The sequence below is a fragment of the Harpia harpyja genome, chromosome 5 (genome assembly GCF_026419915.1).
Source record: "Harpia harpyja isolate bHarHar1 chromosome 5, bHarHar1 primary haplotype, whole genome shotgun sequence".
Lineage (NCBI taxonomy): Eukaryota > Metazoa > Chordata > Aves > Accipitriformes > Accipitridae > Harpia > Harpia harpyja.
In genome coordinates this window covers 37426880-37450021 of record NC_068944.1, presented here as the reverse complement: position 1 = coordinate 37450021, position 23142 = coordinate 37426880, and the positions used below count along the sequence as shown (strand labels likewise).

General features: G+C 39.6%; 1 long non-coding RNA gene across 1 annotated transcript in view; it reads right to left on the bottom strand.

Annotated features, from left to right (window-relative positions):
- Positions 1-10896: 10896 nt before the first annotated feature.
- LOC128142392 (uncharacterized) overlaps positions 10897-23142 on the bottom strand; it is a 28698-nt gene continuing 16452 nt past the window's right edge. The window contains exon 4 of the long non-coding RNA XR_008235379.1: positions 10897-11024. This is a non-coding gene — a long non-coding RNA (uncharacterized LOC128142392). The remainder of the gene's footprint in view (positions 11025-23142) is intronic.

Genomic DNA, 23142 nt, shown 5'->3' with positions numbered 1-23142 from the left:
CATGTTGTTATTGGCTGCAGTATCTTTTGTAAGAAATTTTACGACTGTTTTGCAGCACTTAACGGCTTTTTGGGCAGAGCCTCTAATTACCAATAATGTAAGACGCAATAACTTTTGAGATGGCCACGGTAAGGGCATGGGAAGATCCTCTCTGCGGTATTTGTGGGCGGCTGTGCAGATGTCTGACTGCTCTCTTCTGCTCCACTCTCAGGCAGATATCTTTCAGACTCTCCACAAATCAATACTAATCATGTATGCCATCTGCCAGACACACAGATTACACAGCAGGACTGGCACTTTCAGCAGGGCTGGCTGAAGTGACACGCATATCTCGTGCCTCTGGAAATTAGGCTACTCAACACCCAAAGCTTCCCCTGAGCACCGCGAAAACCCTGTGGCTTGGGAACTCCCTGCAGTAGCCGGCGCACAGTGTTTTAGGCTCCCTGCCAGCACCAAAGGAGTGACCCAGCTTACTAGAAGCTTTCCATGCATTTACAGCTGAGGTGCCCTGTAATATCTGGTCCTTCAAATCTATGTACTGCTCAAGCCACAGACCGAAATACAAACAGGTATAATGGCATTTCTGTGACAGTTCTCTGTTTCCATAGGTAAGGTGCAGAAAAGCTGCCTGCCAACAGAACGTGTGAAGCTCCTAAACCCACAATCTGACCTAAGAATAACGTGGGTGATGTCCCCTCTTAAAGAATAGCTTACACCTTACAACAATAAATATCCATTTATGAATATATTTGAGAGCAGAATTCAGAAACTAAAGTTTACCTCAAGTCCTTTCCACCTTCATTTTTATTTTTGTTTTTCAACCTTCACTTTTCATTTTAATTTTTACCAATTTTATGAGACATTTATATTCCTGCACATTCTGCAGTGAAATAAGCATTTTTTATTACATGCTGTAGTTCATGGGTTCATTGTTCAAACACACCAGTGTTTCCGTAAATGTGAGAGTCCAGAATTTCTTGTTTAAAGGTTTAATAACTTCATTTACCATAATACTCAAATTTTACAGTGCACATTATAGGCAACTTTGAAGCACTGCATAAAATATTTATACCATGCCTAGATGTGGCAGCTACATTTGTGATTAGAGTTTTATTCCTGTTAATTATAAATCAAACATGCAGGAGTGATTGTGTTTTTTGTTCCCTTGGCAAAAATATTTGCAATAAAACTGTCTTTGCTCAGTCTTTCTGACAGCTCACCAGTAGCATCAAGCTTCAAATTACAAAGAAAATTCCCATATAAAATCCATAAGTTATTATTCCATGGTAGTTTTCAAGGTGTCTTGGTCTCCTCCAGGCCTACCACTTGACTTTGGCTTTGCATAAATTGTAGAGCTCCTTCTGAATGGAGTTCATGACAGGTAATGGCATCGTAACTCTTTGTCAGTACTCTTCTAGATTACCCAGTTTTCCTGCTATAGGCTGTCTGCAGCTCAGTCATCAGCAATACTATCTGTGTTCATGCAATGATACACCGACACAGGTAACAAGCATTTGGGTGAAGGCCATAACTGCGTTCCACTGAAAACTAACCTACTTGCTTTGCTAAATAAAGGAGGGATTGCAAAGCCCTCACCTTGAATAGTAATCTTGCCTCTCATTCTGCCAACCCCAACAGCTCAAAAACAGCCATTCCATCTCTCTACATAAGTATCTGAAGGTTGTTTAGCCCTATTAACACAAATAAATCATTTTCTCTTGCTATCCTACAAGTTAAGAGTTGTACACTCATGTAACTTTACAGTCTGTTCTCTGTTTATAAGTATGACTGATTCAACCTAACAGAAGTGTAAACTGCTCTATAAATTATAGAGAATGACATCTGTGATAATGCTGGCATACTTCTTATAAGTCAGTCAGCTGTACTCTTCTGCACTGGCTTCAGTCCTATTTCTCCTTGCTCAAAGCGTACACTGGCTCTACATCTTCACACTTGTACAGCTGCAGAAGAAATTGTTTAGTCAGGTTTGATTCTTCTAGTAAAGATGTACAAATAAACTATCATATACTCACTGGTGCTGAATAGCAAATACATAATTAATGTCACAGTGCTAGAAGTCTTTGCAGCACACGTATGTAAGGTTGGATGTCATTATTTTAATAGCACACACTGTTTTACACAGCATTGAAACTTCAGCTGAACCCCTCATCTCTTAGAAGCCAACTTAAAATTTTGTTCTTTGTGATGTTGAATGTCCCATTATTATAGGACATAATTCTATTAGAAAAGTAAACTCCTAAGATGAACTTTAAATGACAGTTCCCATTTAGTGATATGAATTTTCTTCCTAATTAGAATTTGTTAGTCACTCATTTAATTACTGGATATATCTTACTTCTTTCTTTTTTTTCAGTAACAAATTCTGCAAATATATTTATTTAAAACATTCAGTTAATGATTTTGGCACATAAATAATTCATCAGCACTTCATTATAGGTATTTGTTACTTCAAAATTAAGATACCAGTTGCTTTGATTAGAAACATGAGCTTCTGTACCTTAAAAAGTTTCTGAAACTTGATTGGATAAGCCAAACTCCTAGTACCATGTGTCATAAACAGATAATAAGTAAAAAGCTCATTAGCACTTACGTGAGGCCTTTATGGATTTTTTCCCCAAACACTATTTTAGTGTTACTGTAAGCAAGAGAAACAGCAGTAAATAGGTACCTGATACAGGGATGCTCCTTTCTGTATTCAAATATATTCAAAAAGATGAAGTTCCATTTTTTATCCTTTTATGGCTAAAGAAAAAAGCCCTGCACAGCAGACATCACCATTTTTAAAAAAATTGTCAAGTGGTCATTGATACATTGAGAATGATTTGGGCAATCCAAAGAGTAGTCACTAGTGAACCCACCTCATGATGTAACCACAGCCTCCCCATCCCATTATAGCAGTTTTAGGCTGAAATTTCTTGAGTCTTAAATAACCGTGCAAATGGGAACACCAGGCTCATTGAAAGTGTTTGACCGAAATTCTCTAATGCAAGTCAATGTTCAAGGCTGTGTTGCTTTTCAGCTTGTTTTAGGAACCAGTTTTAGTCAGTCTCTGAAATAGCAAGTATTGACATAATTCATTGAACCAATTTTGTTCTTCTCAGTCTCTGAAATAATGAGTCAGCAGTGGGTTGTAGAGTTATGAGCAAATAGCTGTATAGTAGGTGTGGCTGCATCAGAGTATAGATACACATTCCTTTAGAAAAGAAAAGCAGTCTGTATAGAAAGAAAGAATAAATAACCATGAATTAAAGTGGGTATCCCAGAGGATGCTAGCTCCACAAACTCTCCTTTAAAAGCATGATGTGTGATAACTTTTGATCATCAATAAAGACAAAATGCAGCATTAACACTGTGTTTTGAGTCCCCAAGCCCAAGTTCAGTATGAAAGCTTTATTTTTATGGAGAATTCTATGGGTAACTTCTTGATTTGCTAAGTCAGTATTTTACAGACAAAACTTTTACTCAGGAAAAAGAAAAGACAATAATGAAAAAAAACATGCTTGAAGGGTTATTTTGAAGTGTTAAACCAAGGTAACTTGCAGGTGAGGCAATCCCAGCTACCTCTGCAAGGAACATACCTAACGAAATCTTACTGGTGAAATCAGAATGGAACATTTCGTACCTGGCACATAGAGACTGAATTCGCTGCTGTCCTGCAAGCAAAGCCCCTGCTGTTGTCGGTGGTGATTATACCAGCCAAGGTGTGGAGTCACAGCCCTCGAGGCGTGCAGCATTCACGGGCTGTGGGGTTCAGAGGAGCAATGAACATGGTTGTACCCTTCCTGCCTCCCGGCAGTGCTGGGACCTGTTCCTCCATGGGAGCCCAGGAGGGCCCCGAGGTACAACCCACACTTGCTGCTGCCCCGTGGTGATGGGTTTCCTTAGACATCTCCACCCTTACAGGCTGGGGGACAGCCCTGCAAGCCTTGCCCAGGATTTTCCCCTTCCACCTCCTGCCCCTGCCTATGCTGAGCAGTGCCCTGGTCGAGGAGAGCATCACAGTAACGTGGATTGTAACTGGGGAAAGGGGTATAGAAGTGTTTTAGAACAACAAAAAAGTTAGCATCATCCAGGAGGTATTTCCTAGCTGTTGTGTGGTTACTGAGCACGGGCACAGCTCACCTTCAGTAAGTGTAAAACTGCTGTCCCCACTGAGCTCAGAGTTCTGCCAGTTCAAACCATCTGAAAATCTGATTCAGTGTCTTAAATCTGCCATCCCAACTTATATTAAGAGGGATTAATCAAGAACGTGTCCTTTGTCTGGGGACAAGAAAAGATCATGGAAACTGTATTCACTGCAGTTTAAAAGGACTCTTTACAGTGTGGAATTGTCTTTGCATTGATTTCAGCTGGGATCTGTTGCAGCTATGCTGTGAAAGGTCAGAATAATGACAACAGCACAGGATTTTACCCTCTGTTCATGTTTCCAGCTACTGCCTTTCCCTATCTATCTGCCGTATTCATAATGCTGAGAAAGGGTGAACCAGTACTTACACAGCTGAGGGAAGAGTGTTAGCCACAGAAGACAAGGCATTTTGCACGGTGGTTGCATGTTATTCTGGGGATTAAATGCTTGAAGAGAAACTTGTGCCCCAGGTGTCTCTGGGTGGGTAGAAAAATGACAACCGCAATTGTACCGAGTTCCAAGTGCATGTCATTCTGAGAAAAGAGACATGCATATCATGACAGCTGCAGCACTAGAAAGCAAGGAAATCTTACAGTCAGGGAGACAAATTGACCTTCTACTTTCCCTTGCAGAGAAGAAAGTCAGTTCTTAGGACAATTAATTGCTGAATTTCTAAAAAATAACTATATTAGAGAACAAAAAAGTCTCTTCAATGATTAAGTAATTAACATTTAAAGTATTGAGGTAAACAATAAAAGAATGGACTTCTGAGTCAGTTTTGATCACAATTATTCTGGTGACAGCAGGGGAATAGGAGAAGGATACTCAGCATTCAGACAAGCTTCGCTGTGATCTGAGCATGGCTGCTCCTGGTCCTGCCTAACGGGCAGCAAAAGCCACAGCTCCGACAAACCCCTCTAAACCAATGGCAAGCAGGGTTTCCCTTTGATCAAAAGTTCATACATTTAAGTTCCTTCCGTTAGTCCAGAAAAGAGCAAGCTCCCTAAAGGAGACTAATGTTAGTGTCCCTGCTCTGCCCTCACCCTGGACCTGCCTTGGTCCCAGCAGCAGAGCGGCTCTGTCATCGCCTGAAGTTACCCCTGCACGAGAGGACAAAGTGGAATCCAAGGAGAGAAGGATCTGAAGACAGTCTGTTCTGTTAAGACTTGAAAAAAAAGAACAATAGAGAAGAACCACCAAAATAACACCAAACTAAATCAATCCAAATCTCTTGACCTTTCAAGTGTTGGGTTAAGGGTAAGGGGAAAAAAGCAGAACCTATTGGTACTTACCGTCTACCAATTTACTTGCGAACAGGGGGATTTTGCCAGTGGTTCCTAAATTTATCATCACGAGTGTAAAGTGCTGGACCAAATCCCTTCATGGGGACACTTTGCTTTCCCCAGTTCTGGCTGCCAACCAAGTTTTGGCTAAGCTACTTCTTCTAACTCCCTTTCAGAAAGCTAAAGCCTTAGCAACAGCCATTAAAGCAATGTGTGCTCAGCACTTGAGAAAGGGAGGACACATGTGAGCTCTTCAGTTCATATTTAGAAACCTCACTTCAGTCTCCAAAAGACTCTTGTTATCCTACCCAGTGAGTCTGACCTCCTGCCACACTGGTCAGCACATTGTGTCCTTTCCTCCAGCACGGCCGGTCTTTGTTTTACGTAAAACAAGCATCCGCAGTGCCAATGCGCTGCAGCACCACGGGGACTGTACAGCAAGAGCTGCTCATCTCTACAACCCCCTGTGCACCTCTTTGAGTCTGCGTTTCAGGCCCAGTGAAAAGGAGGCTACAAAGTAAAACAATGCCTGTGAGAACAGACAGCACATAGAGGCTGATATAATTCGTACAACTGTAAACACAGGAGTCTATTTTTCACACATTGCACAGAACAAATCATTGAAAGCCAATGAAAACAAACGCCTCCAAATAACATTTTTGTTCTGTATGAAAATATCTCCATTGCACCTATTTTGATAAATGAAACCTGCAGGAACAAGTACATATATATACACATAATTTTTTTTTTCCAAAGAAAGACCATTTCAAGTTAATGTGGTTTCATCTCCAAATTCAGAAAAAGGAGACAGAGACGTCCTGTTACTTTTCACCAGTACAGTATTCAGTGCTTATTAGTAAATCAGATTAGTTGCTCCATGATTTTGCCATTTCCACTATTGGACCTCAGAGGAAAGGACCCCCTGGCTCTTCCTGTAGCACCTTGTTTTCCTACAGCATTGATCAATCAGACAGCAGTGATGAAGACTAGACAAAGGATAAACTAGAATACCTGTCCTTACCTGGGTCCTTTGTTTGACCATGACATTCCCATAAAAACAGTGGCCTGCTCTAGTCCATGTCATACCATTATGCTCTTCTGGGTTTTGCATCTGCTGCCCCTGTCTGCTCCTCCAACTATGAATAAAATTCATTTTCCATTGCAAAGCCTGAGGAGCAGACAGGGACAGCAGACCTTTGCAATGGAAAGGGAATCTCATTCATAGTTGGTCAAGTTATCCAAGTAAATGCCAAGTTAGCGCTTGTTGATCTAACTGAAATCATCCAGCCAATACAATTCCTAGTGTCAGCCTATACAAAACACAGGCTCTGAGAGGGCATCAGAAGACTGGCAGTCTAAGGAAGCAACAACCATCTGATATCTGATGCATGGCACCTTGTGACATGGAGGAATAATACCCGGTCTGGGAAGGGACTTTATTAGAATGTTAACAGCTTATTTCAATTTGCCTTTATAAAGAAGAGGCATTGCTAGAATGGAAAGCACTCTTCAACTTCTGTTTCTCCTCTGGAAATTTGCCCCAGTAAGAACATCCAGGCAACTAGTTTCCTTGATGCTTACCATGAGCTTCCCTTTTGTAGCACCATTTCTTCATAGCAGTGCAAGTTACTGACACCCATGAAAATGATAACACACTGGTTTCAGACCTCCTCCAGGTCTATTAGTTTTTTAATGAAGAGTGCAGGATACTAAAAGAGTGTCTTGACACTGGAATTTGAAAGTCCTGATCTAGCCTGTTTAAAGTTAATTGAAAAAATTCAGAGCCTGAGGAGGAACTGGCTGGGCTATTTAATCCTCTGCTGTCACTGTCTAGAGTCAAGAATTGCTGTCCATCATGTGTTACCAGAATGTAAATTGCACAGCTGGAAAAGTAAATGAAATCTCAAAATATGTGAGCTGCCAAAAGATGCCATGAAAAAATTTAAGAAAATCTATTAACTGCAAAAGTCTCAAAATACGAAACTCTCCTCCATCTAATGAAAAAAAAAGGTATCACTTCTTTCCTCCCTTTTATACCGTGTGGCTTTAATAAACTCCAGGAAGCTGGTGGGGAGGGGGAAACTATCCACATGCACACACATGCACACACATCTTCAAGCTTATCTTTCTGTAAAATAATGAATTACTTTAAATCCATCCCCTACAGCATGACCCAGCTACCCAGTATCAAGGTGTGGGGAGTGAATGAGTTTCTAGTACTTGACTGCTTCTTAATCATATTCTGTGCACAAAATGCCTTCAGAAATCTATTTTACTTTGTACTGTGTTCTCTGTTCAGAATGAACAATTCATTCAGCACCAAATTAGTACCTGAGCAAATAAGAGTCACAAAACCCCCATCAGAATACATCAGTGCAGGCATGTAAAGCAAAAAAAACCATCAACATTTTTTGAATGTTAAGTCCATTATATGAATCTGGAACACAAAGGCATTTATTATGTTGTTTCAGAAGCACAAGTAGAACCTTACCTCTTCAGGTTACTAATTCTTAAAAACAAGAAAAAAAAGAAAAAGCAAAACCATTAGCTCATATATATGCTCTATGTGTATGATTACAGTGTTACCTCTTAATCTGTGGCTTTTCCAGTTATATATCAGGAACAAAAATGAAGTTTCAAGCATCTGGCAGTTAACAATGGAAGTCTTCCCAAAATTAAGCACTAATGCTAAGATATACACATCTCACCTGTGTAATTGTATGCAGAACACCAGATGATTTGAGTGCTACTTTTCACAACATGGCCCTTCGAACAGTATTTCTTAGATATTAATGGGTAGCACTACTTTGCTTAAGAACTCAGCTTTCCTCAAGATCATCATAAAAAGCATTACTTCTGTTGCAAAAGGCATAGCAGACCATTAACAGCATTTTCTCGTTCCTTGCTAGCTGAAGTAAACTAACTGGTGCTCTAAAATTACATTACTTTTGCTCCCATTTAATTCTTTATTTTTTCCAAAACTTCAATCAGATTTGTATTACTTGCTTTTAAGATGCTAATAATAGCTCATAGACTGGAAGAAATTGACAGTGAAGATAAGCCTTACATCAGGCATGCAAACTTATTTCTAAACAGACTACAGCTCATCCCAGGCTAAGTGATAGCATACGGGTTATATCACTATCCTGTCTTCACTTATACAGAAAAATTGGAAGACATGAGCTCTGCCTGGAACCACGAAACTTGACTCTGAGAATTGCACATGAGTATATCCTTTAATACTGATTTTGGTCAAAAGTTATACACTGTAGAGAGCAACTCACCAAAGCCTGAGCTGTAAGTAGAGTCCTGCGAGTTTCCTCTATAAAGCCACTTCATCCCATTGCTTTTCCCAGCAGGAGCTGAGCAGGAGCACGAGAAGACAGGTCACCTCTCACCCCAGGGCTGCTGTTCTCCCTTTCATGTGACAAACACTTGAAGACCCCCCGGTGACCACCCTGACAGGGACAGCACTTTAACAACAAGTCATGTCACTCTGCTTAAGGGAGCTCAAAAGATCAAAAGGGTCTAAGAGTTGGAGGACAGAAGGGAGGAAAAGCTTTTTCAGGAGGGGAAGTACCTGGTGGGGTGGGGAGGAGGGCAAGGGAGCAGCCGCTGAAACACTCCTGTACGATGCTGCTTTGGAGGATATTTATGGGCCAGGGAGGGATGCACATGGCACACATGCTTTAGTTGCTTGTATTTCCTTTTCTTTAAAACCAGAATTTAGGCAATTGCTGAGTGTATTTCAGGTTCACAGTATATTTTCTTTACTTTCTCTTTTTCCCCTGAGACTATAAACAGCTTATAGAAGTTTTAAACTGAGTCTCAAGCAGGATTTAGATGTAGAGAATGTATCAAATTGTCCCAGTAAAAAAAAAATTACACTTCAGCTGGAGGATGAAAGTGTCATAAAAATATGTCTGTATCTGTGTGCGTGTACGGCATGTGTGCATATCCATATGTATGTATACATGCACAACCATACTCATTTTATAAGCCCTTCAGTGGGTCCAGGAGGTTAACAACATTTTGAACACATCACAAAAAGCAGTCCAGGAGTTGGGGATGTCATTTGCCCATCCTACTTAATATACATTCAGTGATGCTTTCTATGTTTATCAATGTAAAGCAGTAACATGTGAGATAAAAGACAAGTGAGATTAAAGGAAAAAAAGAAACAACCTAAACCACTGCATGATTATTTTCTGGAAGGAAGGGAGGAAGACACTGCAAGCAGTTCTTGCCCTCATGAGGGTTTCTTCAATGTCCTCGAACTGGCAGGGGGACCCGCCTTGTCGCAGCGCAGTGCAGCATGTTCCATCCCCGGACAGAACCCAACTGAGGACAACATGCTGCCTTGGAGGGTCCTGGCCTCATTGCACTGTTTTGCTGCAGGAAGCCAGCATTGCTGGTCAAGAGGCATGGTGGTTCCAGTTTTATGGAAGAAGTACTGGTTAGGTGGATAGTTCAAACTCTGGAGTAAGGCCCTGAGAAACCTACTGCATGGAGCAGGGTGAATATAATCAAAAAACTTGCCTTGTTTCCCCATGGATTTGACTTTAGTGTTTGCAGCCTCTAATTTCTCAAGCCAAGTTCCTTATTATGTTAAGGAATTCCTGTACATAACTGACCCATCTCAAGACATTGCTTTGTGTCAGCTGTCTGATCTCACACCTTCAGAAATGAAGTACCTACACCAAGAAGGTTCACTGTACCGATTTTATATGAAATAATTGATCATGTTTAACATCCCTGGATCATCATGGCAGGTGATCTGAGACCTGTGTACAAGTACAGTAGGACTGTGGAGGAGAAAGTCAGTACCCAATGTGCTGACAGTGTGTCCTCCATCACACTAACTAGCTCAGAGTGTAGCAGCATGAGGGTGGTGTCAACAAAGTCAGCTTACACTTACAAGTTCTTGCTATTGCCCTTATTTGTGGCCACCTGCTTCTGCCCAAATGCTGCAGTTTGTTGTCAGTTTGGTTATCTGGTTACAGTCCAGCTCTTCAAACATGCACTTAACACAATGGATAAAGCAGGACTTTATAGAAGTGGGAAAGAAATGAGTAAATGCAGATGGGAGGAGGTAATCTTTGACATCAAAGGCAAAATATATATAACTAAAACCTCTCAGTTACCATAGAAAATGCATGTTAAAGCATGTCAATTATTAGCTAAAGAAATGCAACACTTGTGCTGAAATGTTCCCTCCTCATGCCATGCTTTAAAAATAAACATAACTGCATACAATGCAAAGTGTTCGAAGTCACGCACAGATTCCTCATTCCTAGAAATATGCAAAATTTGACAATCAATCAAGTACAGCCAAGGAGTCTGAAGGTCTTAAACCCTCTTACATATTCAACAGGACACTTTTGCTAAGTTGCTGAGTGAGCTGGAAACCATGCTTGGGTTTTCTGCTTCCTGTGTCCTCTTGCTATGTCAAGGGGTGAGGTGGGCACTCGTCTCAGAAGGTTTTCTGCCTTGAGTTTCTCAGGTCCCCTCTCGCACTGCAAATTCCCATTGGCATTCCGCCAGGGGGGCTGCTTCTTCCCAGCCTTCTCTGCTCTGCATCTGCCTTAAAAACCCTGTGGTGGAAAAGTCAAAGTGAGTCACAAAGCAGGTGAGTAAGAGGGCTTGGTGGGGGCAGCTGGGGTGCATGGGGATTTCACCCAGTCAGCAGCTGTTCCCTGACAGCTCTAACTCCTTTTGGGGGGTGTTGTAAAGCAGACATCACAACATCTGCTGCTCAGTCTTGTGAGAAAGCCATAATGCGGTTGTGTTGGATTTTAAAACTCTGGTTGTTTTCATAGAATTTACGTAATCTCAACAAATACATCCACGAATGGTGTTGTACTGTTATTTCATACCATAATACAAAGCACAGCAAATGAAAAATTTTATTAGACAATACATCCTTTACTCCTGAATTACCTAAAAAGTTTAAGGAGAATCTGGAATGTTGAATTTTAATGAGATGATAAAAAATATTCTGGCTGTATTAGTCATTCCCATATTACAGCAATGAAAGCCTAACAACAACCACTAACTTTTATATAACGCGTCATTTAATATGCAGCCAAAATTCCTGCAGAAGACTACTTTTTAAACAGTGCACATTCACAGTGAACCCTTGATGAACATTTTAACAGGATGTCAGCGCCACTCAGAAGAAACCAAAAGAATAGTGCTAAAACTCACATAAAGCTGCACACCATGTTTTCTGCAGGTCTCTATTTATTACAGAAACCCTTCCACATTTAAATATACTAACAGTCCCTTTAAAATACTGTCAGCTCCATTGAAATCGTACTGGGATCCTTTCTTACAAACCTTTGCGAATGAGGTAGAACAGCACAGGAACCTCTGGCCGTCATAGAAACAGCATCAGCCTGGTTCTGTGGGACACCTGATAGTATGCTTAAGTTAACAGATAACTGAACTTAAAGTAAGTATTCACGTGTGTACAGCAGTGGCTTAGTGTAAACACCTGGGGCTAGGACCAGTCACGTAACTGTGCCTGGCACAAAGGAAACCTTACGGTCCTCTTGACACAACCACCCCTTTACAAACTGCCTCCAAGCAGTACGATCGTGAAGACCAACACTTTGGCTCTGCAGGTGCCTTCAGGAGGTGGAGAAAATGCAGTGGTTTAAGTCTTCTTTTCCTATCCCTCCATGATCTGAAACAATGTACTTTCAAACTGTAAAATATTTTTCTGCAGAGAAAAGCTTTTGGGATCCAGGATTGAATGTAAGCTGTTGTTGTCCTCACAGAGGTATATTATGAGGCGGAGGAGGAGGAGAAAAAGTTTCTGTATTTGGAGGAGAAAACCTGCATCTAGTCATCTGCAGCTGCACATGCTCACAAAACTAGATTACATGACAGTAAGATAAACCTCACGGACTGGGGTGCTGAGAGCAAAGGCAGTGGTGGAAAATCCAAGATAAAAACATGATTTTATAAGAAAATTGCTCTGAATGGCATGGCTCTCAAATCTGCTGCATTTGGAGGCTGTGTCTTCTTGTATCATGGCCACAGCTGTGCGTAGGAACCAGTGTCTGCCTTTTCAAAGCTCCGCAACTAGGAGCAAGGTGAGGAGGCCTGGGCTTGGTGATTGGGCATAGATTTATAAATCTGGGGAGAGAGTCAGTAAAACAAGCTGGAGGGTACAGGCCCCACTCAGGCAGCAGTAAACCCTTTGTACTCTTAAATCCTATGTAAAATATTATTCTTTAAGGGACCTAAACACCACAGCAGCCTCTGTCATGCTTTGGCATGCTCACATGCTAACAATGAGAGCTACACTATTCTGCTCAACCACCCTTTACACTGAAGTGCTGTACAATATATTAAAAATTATAAAAAGCCTGCATCACTGTGAAGGTGGAGGAAGAGCAGATCCTTCAGTAAATGGTAAGTGTCCCAAAGAAACTCTTTTTAGTGTCTCAAGGCAGGAAAGTTTACGAGCAGGTATAGTAAAAGCTGGCAGGAGGCACTTTATTTCATGTTTCCATCTGCCAGTTGTATTTCGTGAAATGGAAGATTGTCCTTTCACCCAATAAATTCACCTTTTTTACTGCAGAAATTTCACATTAAATACTAATAACATTGTTTCAGGGGATCAACTAAAGGACATAACAGGCAATTAAATAGCTCCAATTATATCATAATTTTCTATGTCAACTTATTTCAACAGATTACTGAATTTCTATTGAAATGGTATTCTGAAGGGGCTTAGCAATGTTTTAAGCATATGTTCCAGGGCTACAGTCCCAGCACTGAATACTAATAACACAGTTTGAGATGTGTGCTCTCATGTGTCACAGATATCATAGTTTCAGTTCATTTTCCATGAATTATTGAAATGAAGAATTATTTCCTGTTTTCTTTTTTGAATCAACACTTACTACCAGCAGCGCTGGAAGGAGTAAAATCCAGGAAATATGCTGCAGTAGATAAGACTTGAAAGCAGTGTGTTGGGGCTGTTACCTGCATTTACATATTTGTATTTTATTAAGTAATTGAAAGAGGCTGTCCACGTTGTGTAACTCATGCATCATAAATAAATACAAACCAGATAACTGGAACCAAAGGCTTACACAGTAGCAACAATTCATACCGTGCCTACAGCAATTGCCTGGGCAATTCTCCACTTTGTCTTGCAAGATTCTCACTACCCAACTCTCTTAAGGATTGTTCCAGCTCCCTGGGAAATGGTATACAAGGTCTCCATAGGGTCAAGAAATAAAAACAAGAGGTATGAGAGCATACACACATTCAAAGGTTAAATTTAATCTTAGGAACTTGATTTGTATACTGCATAGATTTCTGAAAAGCGGGAATGTGAGGAAAAACTGGTGAATAATGCCTGTTTAATAGCCAGCGTAAATTAGATCATACACAGGTCTAGAGGCATTATGTAGCTATTTTAAGGTGTTCATGGTTTTAAATCACCTGTCTGTGACTTGTAAAGGGAGCCCAAAGCTAAGTGTATAAAGCAATATGTAGCCATGTAAATTGGTGCCTTTTCTAGCTTAAGGCATGTTGAAGAATATGGATGTATCTGTGTAGACTGTATATATAGATATGCAGCATACAAAGAGTTCAGAACAAACCCTTCCACTTTGCATGCTGCTCTTCTGGGGAAGATGCCAAGAGGGAACAGTTGTTAATCAAGTTGTCCAATACTTCCTTGGGACTCCTGTCCAACGTGATGAGCTGCAGCATGGGTGTTTGGATGGAGCTGGATTTATATCAGTCTGGAGTACTCCACAGTTCTCTCCAATATGCACCACAGCTTCTGAGCTCTCCATGCTGTTAATACTTAGGCAGAATAAATTAAAATATGTTTTGAATTTTAAAAAAAAGTAATTTTTCCTTTAAAACAGATCTAATGCAAATTAGTTTTGATATTACACTTGTGAATACCCTGAGCTGTCTATAATAAATTACACATACTTAAAGAAAAATTATATTCAAGATGTCCAAATCTGCAGTCAAAATTTCAAAGAGCATCAAACCAGTGAAGGGCCAACTGATCAGCTTAGAACCTGAAGCCAAGCATGTTAAGGTGATACAGTGTTTTTCAGCAACAACTTATCTTTTGCCACTCTTGACCAACAACTTTCTTTATTGCAGTTATTTAGTTTAGGACAGTGCTATAGCTATGTCATACAACATCCAGAAAACAAGGACAAAGAAAATTGGTTTTCCTCTCCTAATCTGTCAATGAAAACAAGATACTGGAAGTGGAGATACACTACCTCTAAAATCCCGAAATAGGGAATAAAGGATCCAATTCACTAACGGGCAGTAAAATTTATTTATTAAACAAAAATCATTAGCTGTAAAACACAGCCTAATATACAGAAAAATGGATTTATCCCATTTATTTATTTTAGTTATGTTTAATTAAAAAATGACAGTTGGTTTTCTCTATATTTAATTCCAATTACTATTAAAAACCTTGATATAAGTTAATGAATGTAATCAATAACACAACTTTATCATGTCACATAAAAATTAAGCATATGAAAAGTGACTCTGTAATTGGTTAACTATGCATAAGGTATTCTCCTCTTTCAGCAAAAGTAATACCAGTTTTTAGTGTATAAGCTGTACTTAATTCCAGATCAGTATATTTTAATGGATGTTCCCCCACAAGAATCAGTATCTCTTACAGAAATTAGCCAGTAAATATAACTACATAACAAAGTTATTTAGTGTATCTAACACAAGTTGGATGCTGATATAAATTATCATTAGAATGTGTGATTTTAGCATTTGATCTAAATCATTATGCCCTGAACTGAAAGACAGAGTAAACTATTTAGGTATAGTTTTAGGAATTTTGCATATATCCGTACTTCTTTGCTAGCTTTATGGTCTTACTTTTACTGTATCACAATTTTTAACTATGCCACTCATTTTCAAATTACAAAACTAAATAATACTTTTTTTTTTTTTTAAAGTATGGACAGCTAAGCATCCCAAATCACAATCTTACCCAGCTGAAATGATTTTTAACATCTGTTCCAGTCTGCAATTAAATTATGCATGTTGATAAAACAAATCCATTTCTTAACACTCTTTGGATACAAGAAGTACTTTTTCCAGACTAGCCCACATCAGGATAAGAAAACTCTCTCTCAGCCTTCCACAGTTTTCAACAGTTTTTGTAGGCCTAAAATGCAGCATCTGTGCTCCCTTCATTTTTTCTACAGCCAGTATTTTTGAAAGCAGGTTTGCTTTAAATGCTTTTTGTGTCTCAGTTTGTTTTCATCTTTTTCTAAAAATACAATTCCCATTTTTCTCACCCCTCATTTACAAAATCTGACTCACCATCTTTGCACTCGCTCATAACACAGCATGACAAAGAACTGCCAGCAGGAAACAAGGATTAAGGGCTTGGCTTTTCTTAAGTTAGCTAAAAGTGAATATTTTATTCTCTCACCCCCCAAAAACCCCAAGCATTTACTATATATTTTCCAAGGACACCAGAACATTTCATCAGGTATTTTTGACAGCTATAAGTATCTTGTACTTTCCAAAACCAGTGGATATTTCTTCTCCTAAAGCCATTCTGGGCTCTTGGTTAACTCTATATTCAGATATTCTTCAAAGAACTCTTTTGATTCCCTTTTTCCAAAAAGAGTAACTTATTATAGAGTAAATGTTGCCAAAGTTTCTATATTTAAGTGAAAACTGGGTTTGAGTACAAGAATCCATCCTAATACAACTCAGTGATTTGGGTTTCAGGGGATATTTTTTTGAAAGTTTCTTTTATATTTGCATAAAGAAGCTGGGCCAAATTTATGGACCTTTGGGCTTAGAAAGGCAAAAATAAATGTGACTAGTCAAGACAGAAAATGCCTTTCTCCGGAAATCTAGAGAACACCTGAAGTTTGACTCATAGACCTCATAATAATGGGGTGCATAGAAGAAACTTCAATTAAACCTCACCCTCTGTACCCTCACACTACAGCTAATATTTCACATGGTCAGGTACTACTGGCAGAGACTGTTGCTATATGCAGACTGGCTAACTGGCTAAAGTCCATGTGATAGCAATAAACCACAGGGGCATTGCTGTAGACTGGGTAGCATCACATAATCTCACAGAGTAGAATAGCTAAATGAAGTGATTTCTCAGTCTCAATACGCTCAAGCACTTTGCCATTTCTTTTCAACAAGAACAAATGAGACCAGATTTTGGAAGATATAAAGCCACTAATAAAAGAACAAGTCTTGAAGGTTTTCTCACGAAATTCCCACTTACCTGAGAGCTTTCTGTGTAAAAGTAGCTATTTATTAATATTCTACAGCAGGGAGTTTGGGGTATTTGCTATCTTTGCAAACAGATCTTATTTATTTTTCACAGAGCGAAGAGAAATCTAAAGAAATTCTCCAGTGATTCTACTGGGCTTGGCTGGGAATACAGAATTGACTTTACTGAGTATCTTTCTGGAATAGAACTAAAGACAGCCTTTGAAATTAAGCTAGTGTCAAAAAGCCAATTTCAGATAGCCTATAAGTCTTTCCTTGCAAAGTCTAATAATTCTCCCGTCACTTTTTTAAACAGCTTTCGTATGTAGATTCAAACTGTCCTGTAAGCATAAGGAGCAAGGTTCAATTTGTAGTATCTGGATATCTGCTTCTCCATATTCCAAATACCTGTACAACTCAAATCTGCCTTACTTCTTACAGGGATTCCCTGCACTAGAATAGGAGACTGGTGCCTTGGCAGAGTTTGTGGGACAAATGAGCATTTGAACACATTGCACCAGTGCTATTAAGATCTTGACTTCTAAGCACTGAGTTTATACAAAATGATAATATGGCCACTTTATCACTTAGCAGCATCTGCAAACTTAATGTTCCACAATGCCATAAATGATGATAACTATTACCAAAAATAACATTCACACAACCAGCCATGTGGAGGAAACATTTCTACACCGCACTTCTGACAATCCAATCATGTTTTTGAATATTTCCCAACCTTGGAACCAAGTTCTGCTGCACAACCCTCCTTCTGCTTGGCATTATAAGCCTGTGTCATGCCAGAAGTCATTGCTGATCTACTGTGCTATTTGATTGGTGACATGTGGTGCTTCTGGTCAATCCCTTAAGCTGGGCTATTGCAGGCTACCGGGGTTCTCAGAGTTCTTTAATATGTGAAATTACTCCATTTCCTGACCTGTCATGGGCAGTTGAACACCCAGGCTGCTGCTGCTGACCCAGATGAAACATGCTCTGGATCCACAGCTTTCCTGAGGTCCAAGATTGATAACAGAGAGACATCTCAGCAGCGCAACAAACCTGGACTTGCAGGTCAACAGCATTTTTTTTTCATTCTCCACAGTAAAGTTTCAACCTCAGTTGGCTCAGAATCCCAGATCTAACCCACAGTATTAGGAAGCCAGCAGGCTTGAAAACAGACTCAGAATAGGAACCTTGGATTTTTTCCTCCTTTCCTAGCTCTCACAGATGAACACACTCCATTTGCTTACCCAACGGGGTTTCTTACTCCAGGAAGCATTCAGTCATTCCTGCTTCACCTTCAAAATGTAGAAGCTTGGTCCAATTTGTTTGGCCTAGATCATTTTCTTTTATTTCCTCTATGAGCTAACAAATTCTCCGAGTGGGTTTTACAGCATCTCATTATTAGAGGTACATAGAAGTAATACATGCATAAACACAAATTTTTATATATATCATTGAACCACAGGCAGCTTTGTAATGTTTTTTTTTTTTTCAAATTAGATGCCAGTGTTACACTGTTAATGAGAAAGAAAATCACTTTCCCTCTTCCAATTTTTCTCTTTTTGCAGAATTAATATATTAGGATAAAGTAAGAGAAACACTCCTCTAAGTAGCTAGGAAGTTGTGGGACAATAAAAAAACTTTATGAAAACATTAGCCTAAGCAAATAATATTTAGAACACAAGATGAAAAGATGTTTTAATTTCCTATACCCAGGGATAATATTGCCAGTCCTTATTTTTGGACAGAAAAAAAGAAACACGTGACTGTTCAGGATAGAAGGAAAAAAGGACTCTTCAAAGTCAATATGCATTTTAGTTCTAGCCATATCAAATAATAGTTAGTGATTTATTGTTGGTTTGATTTTGGCATGAGCAAGGTCCTGCCAAATTACCAGTTCCTCGAACTGTAGTTTCCATTCCAGTCCTCCACAGTTCAAAGGGATGTATAGCTCAAAAGAAGTGATACAGTGCCTAAAGGGACTTGGTGTAAGAGAAACCAGGAGATAGCAGAGAGCAATCTGCTAAGGGAGAAAAAATGTAGCTTGGCAGGAAATGCCCAGAAAATGTGAAGCAAGGGAAGACTGAATCAGAGTGGAAGCCAAGGCTGTATTTATGAAATCAAGCCTAAATTACAGTATAATGTTGTGTCTTCCAAACCGAAGGAACAGCACACACAAGGAAACTTGCTCAAAATAACCTTGCTGCTCTGTTAGTGACTTCCTCTCCTGAAACACCTACTGTCCTGAGCTAGGGAGTAACCTGAGGTATTAAACATACACCCATGCATTGTAATTTAGAGCTATAGTTACATTCCTTTGAAGATTTATCACTGTTCGCTGTGAGAAGGATCTGCAATTAAAATCTATGTCAACAAGCAAAAGTCAAATGCAAGGATAAGGTCACATTGATAGAGGAAAACACCTGCTCCATACACTTCACAGCACAATGACACAATGTCTTGGAAAGACAATTGCTTGTTTCACTTTAATTTTAGAAAATCAAAGAAGAACTAGCAGTGACTGAAAAGAAGTAGCATGATTTATAACATGGAGGTGGGAAAAAAGAAATTGTGTCTAAGGCAGCACTTAGGACAATACTTTGCCTGAAGCACATGCTTCAGTTTCACAAACTGAACTGATGTGAGAAGGTATTTAAAAGTAAATAAATGTTTATGTGGAGTTCTGAATCTGAGCAGATCCAAGCTGATAAACAAGGATCATATTATCAAGATTTAAATCTTCATAAATCTTGGAATCAAGATGCTGGGGGTTATATACATTATAAGTAAATGGTGGGGTCCTAATTATAAGTAATATTAGTTCACCTTCATGTAGCAGCCGGGAATGAATTGCAGGCAAGTTTGGCTTCTAATTGCACAAGCACCTTTTTGTTGTTGTGCTGCATGCAGTCAGCAGTGGGGCTATGAGGACACTTGGCAGGTGTAAGGGCCGTGTTCCTGCAAGAGTGAAGAAAGGTGGCAGAAGTCACTCAGCAGAAGTGACAAACCCTGCAGTGAAATTACAGCAACGGTAGCAGATCAGGAACTCAAAGTCAGGGACAAAACTGGCAGACAATGTAAACTGGCAAGGGACCTGAGAGAAAGTGCAGCAGTTATCATCTGCCTTTCCTTGAACTTTACAAATCGGTTTCCGATTTCCTCATTGTACATATAATTTACAACCCCAACAGCTTTGTCCCTCTTACCCTACTTATTTTTTTGCTAGGGAGGAATGAGTCGCCTGTCTCCTCTTTCAGTTTTGGTTCACTCATACCCTTCTTGCAAGATAATTTGGCAACGATTTATTGTGCGATCCTATTCCAAACAGGTGTCTGTTTTCTGGCTTCCCCTGCAAACTCAGTTCCAGAGAGCAGATGGTAATAGTTAGCTGCCTTCTGCACCTGCATGGATGAGAGCAGATCTGAAGAACCTCTTCTGTGTGTTGAGTAGCTCAGAGCAATATTTAGATGACCTTGTGGTTAACATATAAGTAGCCAACTGTATCCAGCTTGGCACTGACACCGTGGTGATCATTAGTGGAGCTGAATTTAAGAAAGAAAATGGTTTTGGGAAACTAAGATAAGGCAGGATGATTTGGCGCATCATCAGCCAAAAAGGCACCTCAGGAGCACCAGCATGAATGGACAATACCTGCCCAGGTCTTTTCTGCCACGTTTCAGGAATTCTTGCAGCAATCACATGAATAAACTCATTTACTGTATTTCAGACCACATCCAGCTGTCAGGATTCAGCTAAGGGTTTGAGGACTTCTTAATTAGATACATTAAAGCAAAGTTAGTTTTCTAAACATGCATCAGGTTCAATTGGTTACTGGACCAATGTAATCTATAATGCTCTGACACAGGAGAAGGAAGGTGTGGGAGAGGTGGATTTGAAGCCTGAGTTTTCTGAAGGTGATAAACAGCCTGAGAACTAATGAGCTAAAAAGCAGGAGTGAGAGAAAAGAGAGAGAAAAGAGAGGTGAGGGTTAAAAAGGGAATTAAGGAACATTCTGCAAATCCATGCAAGCGTAAAGGTGGGAGATAAAGTTACTGAAAGAAACAAGTGATCAGCAAAGAGTAAGAAAAATCTGGAAATAATAATCAGAAAATTCAGTCCAGGGAAAAGCTCTATACTTGGGAAAAGCTTCATTTATTCAATAGCTGTTTCTAGACATGCTTTGAGGTACAAACTGAGGCAGAACATGTGGCTCTGACTCTGGTGCAGATCAATAGCAGCTCTGGGCATCAAGTCAGGTGTTCACCTGCAGGGCAGAAGTGTCAGGTTTATGGGTTTGGGTAAGTCCCATCTCTAAACCAGATCAACAGGGTTCACAGAAGAAACTCTTACCTTCACAGGTAGACATTTTTTTTCTCTATTGAGGCCTTTGCCAGCTCTTGTGTGCTGAACACGAGGTCTATAAGCCTATTCAGGCGGTTAACTTCTTGGTGGGATTTCTGCTCCTGGGTGGTTTTCGCCACATTGTACAGCTTGTTGGGGGCCAGCAGCACTGTTGGGTACCTCACTGGGTTCTCAGGATCAATGGTTAGAGGCTTCAGGTACTTTTCCTGGAGGAATAATAAGACCACAACAAGATCAGCATGTCAGCAGCTCCCCGCACAGCATGAAGGACAGCTCTTCTTCTCTGGGACATATTTTTTTGATTAACAAGAAGAATCTAGCAGAAAAACTGTCAAGTAAATAGAAATACATGATCATTCAGATTTCTAAAACACTGCAAAACAGCAGTAGCTATACACTAGTAAAAGTATGCACAGATCCATTAATGCAGGGTTGAACTTTATATCTCAAAGGGCAATTCCATAAAAACAGGCACTTTCTCCTCACTGTTACACTTTAGGAAGTCACTGTGAAAATAATCACTCTAGATATTTGAGAATCACATTATTCAGTGGGAGAAAATAAATCTCTCTAAGAGTCCTGTTAGCAGAGAGGAATTATAACTCTTTGGAGGTATTACTGATTTCAATATTAATAACACTATTTTGCAAATCTATTTTTCTAATCAGTTTCTGAATCTGTGATCAAAATTTTAAGTCAGTTTTTTTTTTTTTTCAGACCTAATAGTTTTCTAATTCCAGGGAGGGAAGACTCTAATAACCTTGCTTCAAATCCCTGTTAATAATCACCTCACGTACAGAAAAAATAAGTGCCTTGTAAAGACTGATAGGCTTTAAGAGTTTTTCTTCTATTAAAGTTGAATAATATTTAAGACTTTCTTATCTTGATATTACTGTTTATCATAGAAAAACTAAAAACTCATCTCTGTAATACCATTTGAGTGGAAACAAGTAATTTCACTCAAAGTTTTCTTACACACTCTAAAACATATGCCTCTTTCCCCTTTTTTTATATGTAAAACTAATGGTTATTTTTAACTTGCTTTTCATTTCATTGGCACGCCTGCATTAGAAGACTCCTGTGGGGTTTTTTTAATGCTTTTGATGCCAGTAAGCATGGCTTGAGAGCAGATATTGCCCAAGAGTGATTTGATCTTCATGGAATTTATGAAAAATGCTATTGGAAAGGGCTGGATACTAATGTGATGAGTGGGCTATAAGAACCTGTACAGACTAGAAATAGAACCGGCAAATGTGTTAAGTAGCAGACTCTTGGGAAAGGACCAAGGGTAAATCCATTTATTCCTTTTAACTATTAAGAAATCACTTGAAATATTTTTTTCTCGTCTGCCTTGCACTTGTGCTGTCAAGACGACTTGTGCTGTTATGCAATAAACTGGATCTGAGGATTCTTGGTTTCATGGGAAATACACAGCTATGAGTAAGATCACACATTTGGTCATGGGTTAAACCAAAGGGCTATTTTGCCAAATGCCACTTGGAAACTGTCAGGAGAAGCTTTGGGAAAGACTATGAGGAGGGGGGAAATAATAGCCTCTGTCATGTATCTTCTATATCTCCAATCAACAGAAATCTGGAAATGTCTCTTTGCATTTAAGAGCCACTCCTATTAATTTGTCTAATTTCATGAGCCTTTGAATAAATTGATATCCAGTGGACATCATTTTTGTCATGCACTGTGGGAAATATTAAATACAGTATCATACAAGATAATACCTGTTATGTATCTGAGATAGTTCCTCTTATCTCAAGCTCTGTATTGATATGCATTCTCTCTGTGTGACCCAGACATACAATGGCCAATGGTAATTTTTGGCTTTGCAGCATTTGTTTCAATTTTAGATTAGCAGGCAATACAAAGGTGTCTGTGATTGCGCCGCTTTTGCAGGGCTACTCATGTAGGAGGAGAACAAACACATCGTCAATAATTAGTAAAAGAGGTGCAGGGTGGAGGGGAATAGTCACAATGGAGCTTGGAAGAGTCCTTACCTTTCAGCCAGGAGCTCCTCAGAGAAGGATTATTTCCTTCCCCTCCCTCAACTTTATTCACCATCTT